Source organism: Falco peregrinus, chromosome 12, assembly GCF_023634155.1.
Source record: "Falco peregrinus isolate bFalPer1 chromosome 12, bFalPer1.pri, whole genome shotgun sequence".
NCBI classification, from domain to species: Eukaryota; Metazoa; Chordata; class Aves; order Falconiformes; family Falconidae; genus Falco; species Falco peregrinus.
In genome coordinates, this window is record NC_073732.1 from 13,862,517 (window position 1) to 13,875,564 (window position 13,048).

The window sequence follows — 13,048 nt, forward strand, 5'->3', positions numbered from 1 at the left end:
TTATAATTATAGCTATAAACAGCCCATATGAGAAAAAGATTAATAGTGTTAGCAAGCATTTCCAGGGTATAATCGGTTGTCATCCCATAGTTACTCAAAAGATTGAATGAGTGGCTTTGAAATTACAAGGAGAGTTACATTCTTTTACTGAGATGGAGCAGCGAGACGTGAGTGCCCATGAAAAAGCCATGCTACGTTTTTGTCTGTGGTCCATCCCTTGGCATTTATGACATGATTGCTCCAGCCTCAAGGTCCTATCCTGCACTACAGAAGTCAGTGAGCATTGCAAAAGAATAAATCCTGCTGACCTGGCCTTAAACCAGATGCTTTAGATCTCCACCACTGCTTCTGGTGGACCCAAAGGTCTGAACCCCATTTTTTGCTTTCATTGTATTCATTTTAATGTGATTTATATAGGCACAAGCAACTGAGAATTAAATCCTGCAGAGTGTGTCTTGTAAACCCTGCTGATCAGGGTTGATCTTGTAAAGAATTCAATCCCATCACCCAATAAACTATAAAATGCTTCCCAGAACCTCAAATAAGAGGTGCTGAAATGGATAATTAATCATAATGACCAATTTAAAGTCTTGCTTTTGTTATAGTTTAGGGATACAGAAAAGAATATAATGGAAAAGGAACTGACATTCAAGAAAACTGGCTGAAAAAAATGGTTGTAAACATTTACTGTGGGATTAATAGGAACTAGTGGAAAAATGTGTTTATGAAATTGTCTGAAGCTGGGAGTCTATGTGAGTGCTCGTGTCTATGTCAACAAACCATCATAATGTAAAAAATGTTCCTCTGAAGTAAGCCTGTGGCACTAAACAGATTGAAGTGTCACATGCGTATGACCAATAGAGGGGGGAAGGTCAGTCTGTGTTTTACAATAGTTACCCTAAAGCCTACTTTTTTTGTCATTTCAGAAGCTTAATGGAGACTCCTAGAGTGGCAATTTGGGAAAACCGCTGGAGCAGAGAAGCATGTCCCACAAGTATTCCCCTACGGGAAGACATCAGATTTCATACTCTCTATTACTGGAATGGTTTCGGGCAAAGTTTTTTTTCCTGCCACTGCTCTGGGAGTTTTATGACTGTTCTGCCTGTCCACAATGATCTCATTCTCTCCAGCTGACTTGTATAAGGTAAATAGAAACTGCTGTCTGACAAAACCCAATTTTGACAGGTAGGTCCTTTTAGTAATATAGTTTGATTTATAACAAAATTGCCATTAAGTTCGTCTTATTTCCTACTTCCATTATGATCTAAATGAGGAATCCCAGATGGCCCCAGAACAACTTCTGGCAGCATTTCTGGAGTGCTGGATTTGAGAGAGAAAGAAAGGAGATGGGCTGGCCATTATTTTGCTGCTGCTAGAGTCCCCTTGCACAAAGCCTTCCAACTCCCACTTTTCAGCAGGCATTGTGTGAAAGAGCAACCACGGGAAAGGTGAGGAAAAGCTAAGAGCCACAGATCCTAATTTAGTGCCTCTCTAAGCTGGTCAAAATACCATATGGCTTTGCAATACCCAACTATTTTGCCTCTTGACAAGAAAACCTTTCACAGGGGAAAAAAAAAAGAGGTAGCAGCCAATAAAAACAAGGCATGGAAAGTAAAAATACTATCTTTAAATGAACAGTTAAATACAGTCACCAGGAAAGTTGAGGCTGTGAGCAGTGTCCCTGACACGAGCAAGAAAACAAGAAAATCTCATGACTGAATCAGTAGGAGATTGTACTTTAAATTTAGAAACATTTAGGAGCTAAATACTGCCTTTGAGAGTTTTTTTTCTCATCCTCTTCATCTTGCATTGCATGTGCCCATAGTTTTATTTGCTAAAAAGGGATAGGAAGGGAGGCTACATTCAGATCACTACTAGGGAACTTTCTCTGCAGAGCAAGGGTCACAACTGTTAACCCACACTAGTGCACTTAATCACTTAACTCAGTGACTGATAGGGCAAAGTGTGAGAGCAGGACGGATTCAGACCTTCAATACTAAAATAGGCAGGAGTTAATCAAGCAATGAAAAAGTTTTAGCTTCCATGATGTGTATTGTGAAAGTGAAATGCATTCAGTCTGGCTGCTTCTTGTCAATTGTACTTCTTAGGTCAGTGAGCAAAAGTACGCATGCTTTTTTTTAAGGCTGGGAACTTTACTGTTCTCAGCTTACATGGGAAGGGGCACAGAGGAGGCAAGCTTTGAATAGCAGCATAGTTTTTTATAAATGTGATCCACTCTGCATTCAAGACAACTCACCTATCTGCTGTTCAGAGAATGACTGGAATAAATTGAGATTCTCAAGAGGGCTCTTTTCGAAGGATTTGGAAATTTAATTATTTTTTAGCACATCATTCAACAGAAGCCAGAAGAATGGCCACTTTGAATCTTTGAAATAATTTCTCAGAGACTGCAGTTTGTGCTTCTGTAGTTGGGATGCTCAGATAGATGAAGTCTCTAGCTAAGGTAATTCTGATGACTTGTCCAGGTTGGCAAAGCCTGACATTGGACATCTTGTTCCTGTAGTCTGGGCTTTAGGAGGGTAGTTTCAGGGTGATCTGGCTACTTCACTTCCAGATAATCTGAAGACTGTACAGTTCAAGGCAACATACAGATTGATTCTATATTAGGGAATGTGATGGAATGAAATTCCTTCCTATTTAAAGGAAATTACACAAACTTACTTTATGTATTGGAAGAAGGCAGCAACTTCCTCCAGAATGGAGAGGAACGTCATGATGAATAAATAGCAGGAGACACAGGTAGCCCAGAAGTGCTCCAGCACTATGAATAGCTGTTCATAAAATCCCAAGAAGAATTAAGAAACTGGCCAAAATCACACAGAGTCTGAGCATCACATGCGGACGAGCCTAGGTCACTGTTGTCTTCTACTCTTCCCTCTTCCTCAGCCTTCCTTCACTCCGTCAAAAAGATATGTGTAGTATGTAAAGCTGTAGCCAAAATCACTTTTGTAGGGTTTAGAAGAATAAAAATTACAATACCCAACCTAATACTGTCTTCTGATAAACTGTGCAGGCAGCCTCTGTTCCAGGGTACCTAAAAGAGGAGGGAAACTTGGTAAGCACAGAGCCCACATCCCCGGGATGCTCCTAGTAAATAGCCACAAAATAGCCATCCTGTTGTCATAGCAAAGAAAAGGAGTAGACAAGTCTCCTTTCTTTGCATCCCTGTACCAATGTAAGGATATTCGTGCCTTTGAGATATTTATGCATTAACAATATCCTTTGATGTAGCCAGAGAGAAATAAGGAAAATCTTATAATCTCTGTATCTGACTCTGGCAGGCAGCTACCTAGCAAATTATCACATCTGTAAAACCCTTACTTACAGGAGAGTCTTATTAATGCGTCTGTCTCATTGTGCTTACATTCTGCCTGCTAGAATTCAGAATTCTGCTGAAATAAGGCTAGTAGAACTCACTGTAGCTCAGCTGTAATGCTTCCCACATGTAGTGGGGAATATTGATATTACTTGTTCTTGCATTTGGGTTCCCAGGGTGGGATTTGTACACCTGACTCAGGAAAAGAAAAATCAGTAATTGCTACTCTTCTTACTCTGCTTGGAAAGGCTGTGTAAACAGTTGTGTTAAGCCTAAATTGTTTCTAACCAAAGAGATCTGAAACAAATTATAAATAAAAATATCCTTTACACCAGTCATTTTCATATTATTTGCCTTGTGTGCATCCTCATTTTCAAGAAGCTGCTTCTTCACCTTTTCTACTAAAATATGCTTATGCAATGTAGCCAGAGCTGTGTTAGTACTGTATTAGCTTAGTCTCAGTGTAAAAGTTCTGCAGGTCCATACGTACTTCATTCTCTGTGTTTCATGACAGGGACATGTGACTACCTTTTAGCTCAGTCCCCTTTTATCGTGTATCATCTTTTGTTCTGCCAGCTCTGCATGGAGATGGCTCAACCACACCACCTCTAAGTCTGCCAGGCTGCTCCAACCTGGAACAGCACTCAGAAACATCAACACGCCTTTCCAGCCTTCAGTAAACACAGTCAGCCATGAGTACACTATTTCCAGTCACATGGCCTTCACCTTTTTTTCATGATCTTTTTGAAGCTGTTGGTTCATGAGATGTGAAAGTCAGATCCCAAGACTGTGGATCACTTAATCTTCTCACTGTGCATGTTTTTTTACTCCAGTCATTTGGAGTGTTTGTACCTCAACTGAATGCAGAGCAAGGGAGATGTTGGATCAGGCCCCAGGAGGTTAGTGCTATCTGAAAGATTTCAAGCTGCCAGGTGAATAAAAGCCATGTATCCATACAGTGTCCATGAAAGTCATTTTGAAATTACATTGTGTGCAAGAAACTAGGAACTACTACAAATGTTACTAGTGCTTATTATAAGGCAAGGCATTTTTTTTTCAACCTTGCTTTCCTAAATAGCGCTTCCATATTATAAACAACTTTTGAAGTTTTTCCAAGATAAAAACTGTTCAGTGAACATCTTTCCTCAGACAGGAGCATTAAGTAATCCTAATAGATTACTATTGTTAATAATAATTTAATTTTATTATTGCTATCAGTTTCATAAAGCTGGTATTGTTTGACTCCAGAGGAGCATCAGACACATTGTGCACAGCTTTGTAGTGACAGTCTGCAAAGGCCTACCAAGCACCATCTGGGCTAGCAGGGCACTAACAATCTGAATGATGATGTTGAGACTAATATTAAATATTTACTGAGCCATCAGGACTCCTCAAGTCACTATATAAAGCTGTTGTGAGGTATTAGTATTGCCACAGGCTATTCATGGTACTCAGTTTTAAAGTTCACCCCCCTAAAGACAATAGTGATAACTTTCCCAGCTTTCCCATCCAAAGAATCACTTGCTCCCAAAACAAAATATAATCTTTAAATTGGACCATGCCTGAAGTAGCTACCAAAGCCAGAGAGCGCACTATGTTGCAATTTCCAAAGGAAACCACAGACAAGATAAAGGCAATAAAAATTCCCCTTTAAATCACAGCAATTCAAGAAAACCCATACACTGCTTAAAGCCAGACTTCAAAACCTCAGTTGCAGCCTGCTTCACTTCTTGGTACCTTGTGTGTCTTTTTCCAAATCAGTGTCAGAGAGGATGAAGATTCTTGTTGTAGTAAGAGTAGGCCATTTAATCCTGCTCTTCGTATCTTCCAGCTGCTGTTCATGAGCAACCCAGCTTGCTGTATATCAATATGCATTTGTTCTTTTGAATTATTATAAATAATTCTCTAGTTCTCAAACATTATTTTAACATTTAATTACCCCTGTGCTCTAGGACTATAATTGAGACAGCTAATGGTGCAGCTGAATATAAGCTTCCATAAACAAAAGCTGTGCATTTGAACTCAACTGCACGTACACCATCCACACACTTTTTCCACTCTGGCTGTTTCTCCCTGCAGCCAATTGGGGAAGATGTTTTCGCCATGACCCCACCATAGATTACTCCACATCAGACCGACAACTAATTGGAGTAGGGAAAAAACTACTGGTGAGATGTCCACGGTTTTCAGCCAGTGTGCCAAGAGCCTCAGACGAGATGCACTCCCTCTCTCTCTTGAAAAGGATCAGCGCTCCCAGGCTGACCTTCAAAGCCGAGCTCTGTTTGTGGGAGTGTGTACTCTTCACCTCTAACAGAAGGAACTCAGTGCAGCACTGACTGTATTTGCCTTTCATATAGTGCAGACAGGGGATATTAGGCAGGGATTTCCTTTACAATCACCGTTTATATCATTTACTCTTTCCTTTCATCCCGGAGCAAGCCTAACCTTTTTCCCATGGAATTTCTCTTAAGTGAGTCACAGAAGTCAACTGTTGCCCAGGCACTTACAGGAAAGATGGATTTACATTTTATGTCTGTTTTTAGGAACGCTCTTCTGTCACGCCATACATTTCAATGACTAAATTAGGTCATTCCTTTGTTTTTTCGCCCCTTTGCATTGTAGAGGAAAACAGACGTGATTTATCAGTCTGTCATTATGGAGGAGGCTTGATTCTGAGTTTGTCCACCCACTTCGAAGTCGTCCCAAACCTCAGTCTGTGATTCCCATCATTTTGGGGCTCCACAACTGGAGAGCATGACTGGGCAGAGAAAGGCTTTGATACTTCAGTGATTAAACATTTAAAAAACACCTACTTTAAATGATGGATGGATGACAGCAAGTAAGCAGCATCTCTCTGTGACGTGGTCTCCCCATGACCCACCAAAAAATATTTGGCAGTAAGAAAAGATTCAGAAAACAGGTCCTAGCAAATATGCTTTGTTTCTCCACGTATGCTGTGCCTCAGATGGCTGTTCATGACAAGTCACTGGGAGACGGCGTGTGCTACTGGCAGCAGGACATACAGCCACTACGCACAACACCTTGGTCCTCCCAGCTGCTCTGAGATTGCACCCTATAGCAGGGCTACAGGGAACCCTGTGCCTTTTCAGTGGTGATAGAGGAAGAGAATACTGCTTTTAAGATGATTCCTGTGAATGCTTTTCAGCCTTCTACACATTTTAAACTTAAGGAATAAAAAAGTCTTAATTTTGCACTAAAATTCATTCAGGAGTTGCATATGTAAACTTTTAAATGAAAGTAACCTTTTGCACTAGTCATCATTATTAGCAAGGAACTGATGGGACTTAGAAGAAACTTAGTTACTACTCCACAGACACAGAAATCTCCACTAAACAGGGCATTGTAATTAAATTTAATACAGTCATTAATTCAAGTATCATTATTTAGGTAATTCCATCATATATGAAAATATAAAAACCTTATGCACAAATAACAAGAGCATCTTCATAATTCTAGCTGATTGCTTTTTTTCCCCTTTCTTTTGGGAGAAAACAAATTGTAGTTCTTATATTTTATCGTGAGAAGAGACATTTGATCAACTGTTCTGACCAGAATGTCACACTAACATTGCATTCCTCTTGCATATTACAGACAAGAACATGAGTTAAATTGAAACATTTTGGTCCCCAGCAGAGTAAACTGTTGATGCCATGCTGACAGCCTGTTAACAACAACCATCAGTGGAATTGCTGTGGGAGTCTGTAGGAAGGCATATGCAAATGCTTTATCAATACAGATTTACCTCAGCAGCAAAAAGGGCAGACAGCATCAGTTGTTGTGGCCTGGGTGGACATGCCATATTCTTCCTTGTAGCCAAAGAAAAAGCTCTTAAATCAATGTGAACTGCAGGTAGATAGCTTAGGTGGAGTGGAAGGTGACAATCTCAGGGAAGGCATGACCTTTCAGGAATTGCAGTGGTTTTCCATGCACCTGTAATCAGGCAGCAGCAAAGCATGTCTCCAAGGAAAGCGCTCATCATGCTGTCTTATCCAGTCACTCTAGCCTGCAGCTTGATTATGCTGGGATTTGAAGCCCTAATATTTTTAGCCCCTTCTCTTGCTTTTTTCCATTGTCAGCAAGTATACTTGTATTTTTAAATGGTCACATTCTAACCTTAAATGTACGTTAACCAAAAATCCCTGGATAGAAATACTGGTGTGGCTGGATCTGAGCTGAGATGCAGAGGTTTATCAGTGATGCGAGGTGCCCTCTGGACCAGGCAGCTAATTGCCTTTGACTTCGCCAAGCTTTGGCTCAATAGGATTCTGAAGTCAAACATATTTCATAGATGTTTACACTTCATTACATCTTTCTGAAAAGATAAAAACTTGACTAGTGCATATTTCTGTTTGCAAATTTGGCTTGAGTTTATCTGATAGTGAAAGCTTTTGGTAAATTTCACCACATAATTACTGAAGTGCAAATCCCCAGGAAAAACAATTTGCTGTAAAGATTTCGTATTTGCAGCTTCAGAGGCATTGATTACTTGATGTTTTACTCTGGCACCACATTGTAGTAGCTCCCTGAAAGCATACCTAACCACTGACATTTTTATAATTTATTTTTCATTACTTTTCTTTAATATGCATGTTTGCACAAATATTTCCTTCAACTGAATTTATTGCTTAGGAAGTTGAACACTGTAAATGGAACAAAAACATATATAAATTTAGTTGATTTATTCAACAGAGATTTTACCTTCCTCTCTTGCTTCTTCTTTACCACTGAAATATTAACTATTTACTCTTTCCTCTTCTTTTTTCCTTTTTTTCCCCCATGCAAAATGTGTGCTGCAACGCACAGGTAAGTTCTTGTTCATTTCAGTGGCTGGCTTTAATTCTTGGTGCATTTCAATATTAGCTTACTACCTCTCATGGCCTTTCCAAAGTTTGTTCAGTGGAAAAAGAGGACAGGGCACAGTGAGCCCTTGTCTGTGTTGAACAACTTCGCTTGTATTTCTTTTCTGTCCTAAGCTGGCAACAAGCAGAATACGGACATAAACACAGTGCCGGCAAGCTCAGCCTCAGTCCACTGAAAGACCTGTATGTTCCAGGAGCCACAAATTCTGCTTCCTGAAAAATGAGAATTTTTTTGACACAATAAAGCCTTGGTTCTACTGTGCAGCCATACTCACTGGGGTAAAAAATAGTTTTAGACCAGTTAAAAAGTTAAAAAGAAGGACTGGAGGACTGCAGGAGTAAAAGATGACAGGATTTAGCTGCTAACATGCAGGTCTTTGTCAAATATACAAAACCCTTGCAGTATTAGGATTCATTTTGTTCAAATTCCCCAGGGCAAGTGTTGCTGTGTGTCATACTGTGTGGAAAGAACCACAGTAAAACCAGGAGACAGAGCTTGAGCTGAAATATCAACTGGGGGGACTGGGAAAGATCATAAAGAACTGAAGGAACAACCTATAGAATGTAAAGACAGTTGGAGTGAGCTCATCAGTGATATACATGCCAACTCGGTTGTCTAGTAGGGTATAACTACATAGAAAGTGGATCAGCACAAAGCAATGCTTGTGCAAGTTCAGATACTTCAGGAGGTTGTGCTAATCAAATTGTGGCAAAAAATCCCAACATTCAGGAGGAACTGTACACTTACACAAGAAGGACTATACTTCAGAGCAGGAACATGCAGCCAGGACCTCAATTACAAAACATTATTGCACTGACATTCTGGTTATACACACCAGTAAAATGCTGCTGTAAGCCACCAAGTCAAGGCAGCCCCAAGGTCTCTAGCATCTTCAGGATTAAAATCTATGTGACTGGGTCATTTCAATTAGCAAGTTGCCTTTTGTTTATACTTTTCTTCTTATGAATAGCTTTAATTATAGCCTTCACCACAAACCCTAGCTTCCTCAGTTTGCGTAGGAGTTTTCACCAGCATTTGCCACCCACCACTCGCTCTTGCGGCTCTGCGCTGGCTCGCTGCATCAGCATGGTTCCAGCACTGCAGCGCCAGCACCGTCTCCCAGCTCTGTATGCAGTGCTATGGCATCGTTGCAGTATTTGACCACTTACCTCTGAAATACACCTCTGTCCATGCTCCTTGCAGTTGTGATGTAGGTGGCACAGGAGTTTTCCTGCTGCTGAGCTTTGTGTCACTCCCTCTCCATAGCACAGTCAACAGGAGGCTTCTGGCCAGGAGGCGGCCAGACCAGCAGTCCCTGCATTGCACTAGCCCACTCCCCAGGGTTTTTTTGACATGCCTTTGTAATCAGGGACTGAAGCTGGTTGCACAGCAGGACCAGCAACACTGGGAGATGCTGAGGTCCTGGCCCATACAGCACCACCACAGGCTCCCCTCTGCGTGTGCTGCCCAGCCTCATACCAGTTTCTGTTTGTTCCTCAGCAAATGGCAATCAACAAAGGAGAATTATTGACTTCCTGAGATGCTACTAGCTACCCTGGTTCAATAACTAGGTCAGCTGAAGTTAAACCAGCTGAGGCTTGAGCAGCAAGTTTAAATCTAAAAAAGAAGAAAGAAGTAAAAATACAACAAAAGCCCGGGGGGAAGCCTGGAGCAGGTTTCCAGCCCCTGGCCCTAGGTCTCTGTCCCATCCCTCACCCTCTCCTCCACTGCCCTGCTGTGCTCACCATCCGTGTTGCAGCTCTGCACACTGAAGCCATCTCATGTCTAGGCTAAATGCACCTCAGATGTAAATCAGTGACACTAAACCAGCCATGAACTTATGTTTGCTTTGATGTATCCTACTGCGATAAGATTAATAACTTTTTACGTTGTGTAGTAAATTATGACAGAAATCAAAGTCCAGTTCCAAATTCTACCATTTACCAAGCCTAGTGCAACTTTAAGAACATTACACAGTACTTCTCTGGGGTTTTTAAATCAATTGTTGTTTAACATACTTTCACACACATTTTTTTAATTTTCCTAGTGACAGATAATTGCATTTGAAGCTTAAGATTTTGCAGTTTTGGTGGGAAAGACACATCTAGCTTTCCACACTCACGGAGAGAATACATACTTTGGAGATAGTGTAATACGAAATTCTTCCACTTGAGAAAATCAGAATGACAACTAACGAAACTGCCCGTGAATCTCAGAGCAGGTTTTAAGCAGTGAAAAAACAATTCCTGTGCTAACACTGCCACCTATTGCCGCCCATTGAAAACCGGGAGAGAGCCCTTGTAAATCCCTGTTCACACCTCTTCCCCCTCTTTGGTATTTGTTGCAATGCTTTGATGTGTATTTTCTCCTCATTGCTGTCTTTAATAACATAGTGTTATCAGGGGAAAAAATGCAAATAAATCCAAAACCAAGTGATATGTCAAATGTATCTGAAGAACAGAGGATAAAGTCTCTCCAGAACAAAATCAGTGATGTATGGAAGTCTCCCTGTGAGTGGTGACAGGGAGCTGCCAGAGTCCTAAAGCAATCTGATCCAGTACATAAGCATAGCATGTATAACTATATATATATATATATATATACACGTTATCACAAAAGCACATACAGAGCCCTGATCCAACACAACAGAATGTTTCACTAGCTGAGCTCTTCCCTCCACCTTGTGAAAGGTGCACTTTTTTTTTTTATTCTTACCCTCTTGACCTCTTTCTATTTTCTGTGGGGATTTTATACCTTTTTTACCTCCAGTCTCACTAATTTTAAAATCAAATATTAATTACCATATGATTGCTTTTTGCTTGACATGGCTTCTTTATCTTGTGGTGTAGTGGTTTCCCCTCCATGCAACCTGTATCTCTTGCCTTGCCCTGGTCATGAGACGTTCCCTGCAAGTTTCTGATTTCACAGTGTCCACCCTGGCATCATCCTTTTACCTTTTCCATTTATCAATTTCATACATATTCCTGTCACAAATTATTAGCATTCATATCATACAATGCCCATTAGTCAAACACTTAAGCCATGCAATTTTACAATACATTCCCTCAAAAAAAGATTTTATTTTCTTTATTACCCCTAGCATTTCCAGTGAGTTACCCCTGCAGCTACAGTAAATAAGCTAAATTCAGTTCAGGAAAGCCAGTTGCTTGCTTCTTCCCTGACTCATCTTTTATTGTGCCATCCCTACTCTTGCTGTCAGCTTTTGGTCAAAGTTACTTTCATTAGTAAAACCAAGATGAAGTACATGAGGAATCTAAGGGCTGTCTGTGGGTCTGCAAAAAGACCCAAGGAGGCCTTTTCATGAATGTTGCTAATGTAAATGAAAATGTTTTTAGGAGGCCAACTGTAATACAATATACTTAAAAAAAAAGTGTTCCTCCTCTTCTCCAACTAGCAAAATTACCCTCTCCTCAGTTAGCAAAAACCCAGTCTTGAATTAATGATGCTTTTCTACTGAGAAACATCATTTAAATTATGCCTTTCTGTACTGTATAGACCCCAGGGTTTCATGAAGTGACTGTTGAAAAACTTACAGGGATGATACAGATGGAAAGGTCATTAACAGAACCGGAGAAATCCATCTGCAAATATAATTCTGTAAAAGTTTTATATAACAGTTCTATCTAACTGAGATGGCATTGAATAACAGGCAGTGTGCTCAAAGTCTTCTAATGCTTTCCAAAGCCTGCATTTGTGGGTAAGGGGATAAATCACTGTATTGCTTATAGTCTGACAGATGAATAGTGGAGAGTTCTAGAGTCTGGTGACTTATTAAATATGCGTGCTGTTATGGGTTCTTCCAAAACTGAGAAAGACAGCTCAAAGAATTATTTATTCTGCAGTTAGCACAATCAGTTTCAGAAATGAGCAAGTGAATATAGCCATCTCCAGAAGTTACTGAAAAATTTAAGGAATAAGCATTTTTCAATTAAATGTCATTGTGAGAAAGTGAAAGATACTACAAAGGTGCTAAAATACTGTTTGGTTAACTAAAGAGTTATCCCTTCATCACTTTAGTTAGGACTTCTTATGCAATATTTTTACCTTCATGAGACACGTGAACCATTTCACAAGACAAAAATTTATGAGCTGTGTAACCAGTATCACAGTTATCCATTTACCCAACTGATGAAAAGTTCCCCCAGTCCAGTGTGCACTCTGTCCTTTTATATTCTGAGGTTGTGGAACTTCTTTCCTGTTCTTACAACAATTCTTCAAATATAAAAGGCTTGGCTTGAACATTTTACACCTTGCTATGTAGCTGCATTCACATACTGATTCTCTTGGGTTATCTAATTCTTCACCTTATTTACTAATTTTGCTAAATACATGGTAAGGGAATAAGCTGTAGCAACCTGACCACTGATTTTATGGCAGCATAAAATCAAAAAATCTAAATGACAACAGCACAACTTACACAACTTCATTGATGGGTTTCACTGTATTTGAGAAACCTGTTTGTAAGCAAAGATCTTTGCTTTGATTACACTTTACAGAATGTTACTGCTTACAACTGCAATTCTGCTGAAGATACAAGAGTTGCAACATCTTTTCCAACACATCTTGATGTGAAGCTGGTTGGTTTTCACTGTTTGCATTCTCACTCCCTTACTGCTCTACAGAAATGTACTTGGATTTTTCTACATAATTTTGTATGCAAGGTTGTTGGGGCAATAGTGCTTCCAGGACTTACTCACTTAGGTGAATACCTGAGCACAACACGTGAACATAAAATTTTGAATTACTTGGAGGAATGAAAAGTCAGCCTCCTGGTTATGTCCCATTATCCCAAGGTCCTAATACCTTATT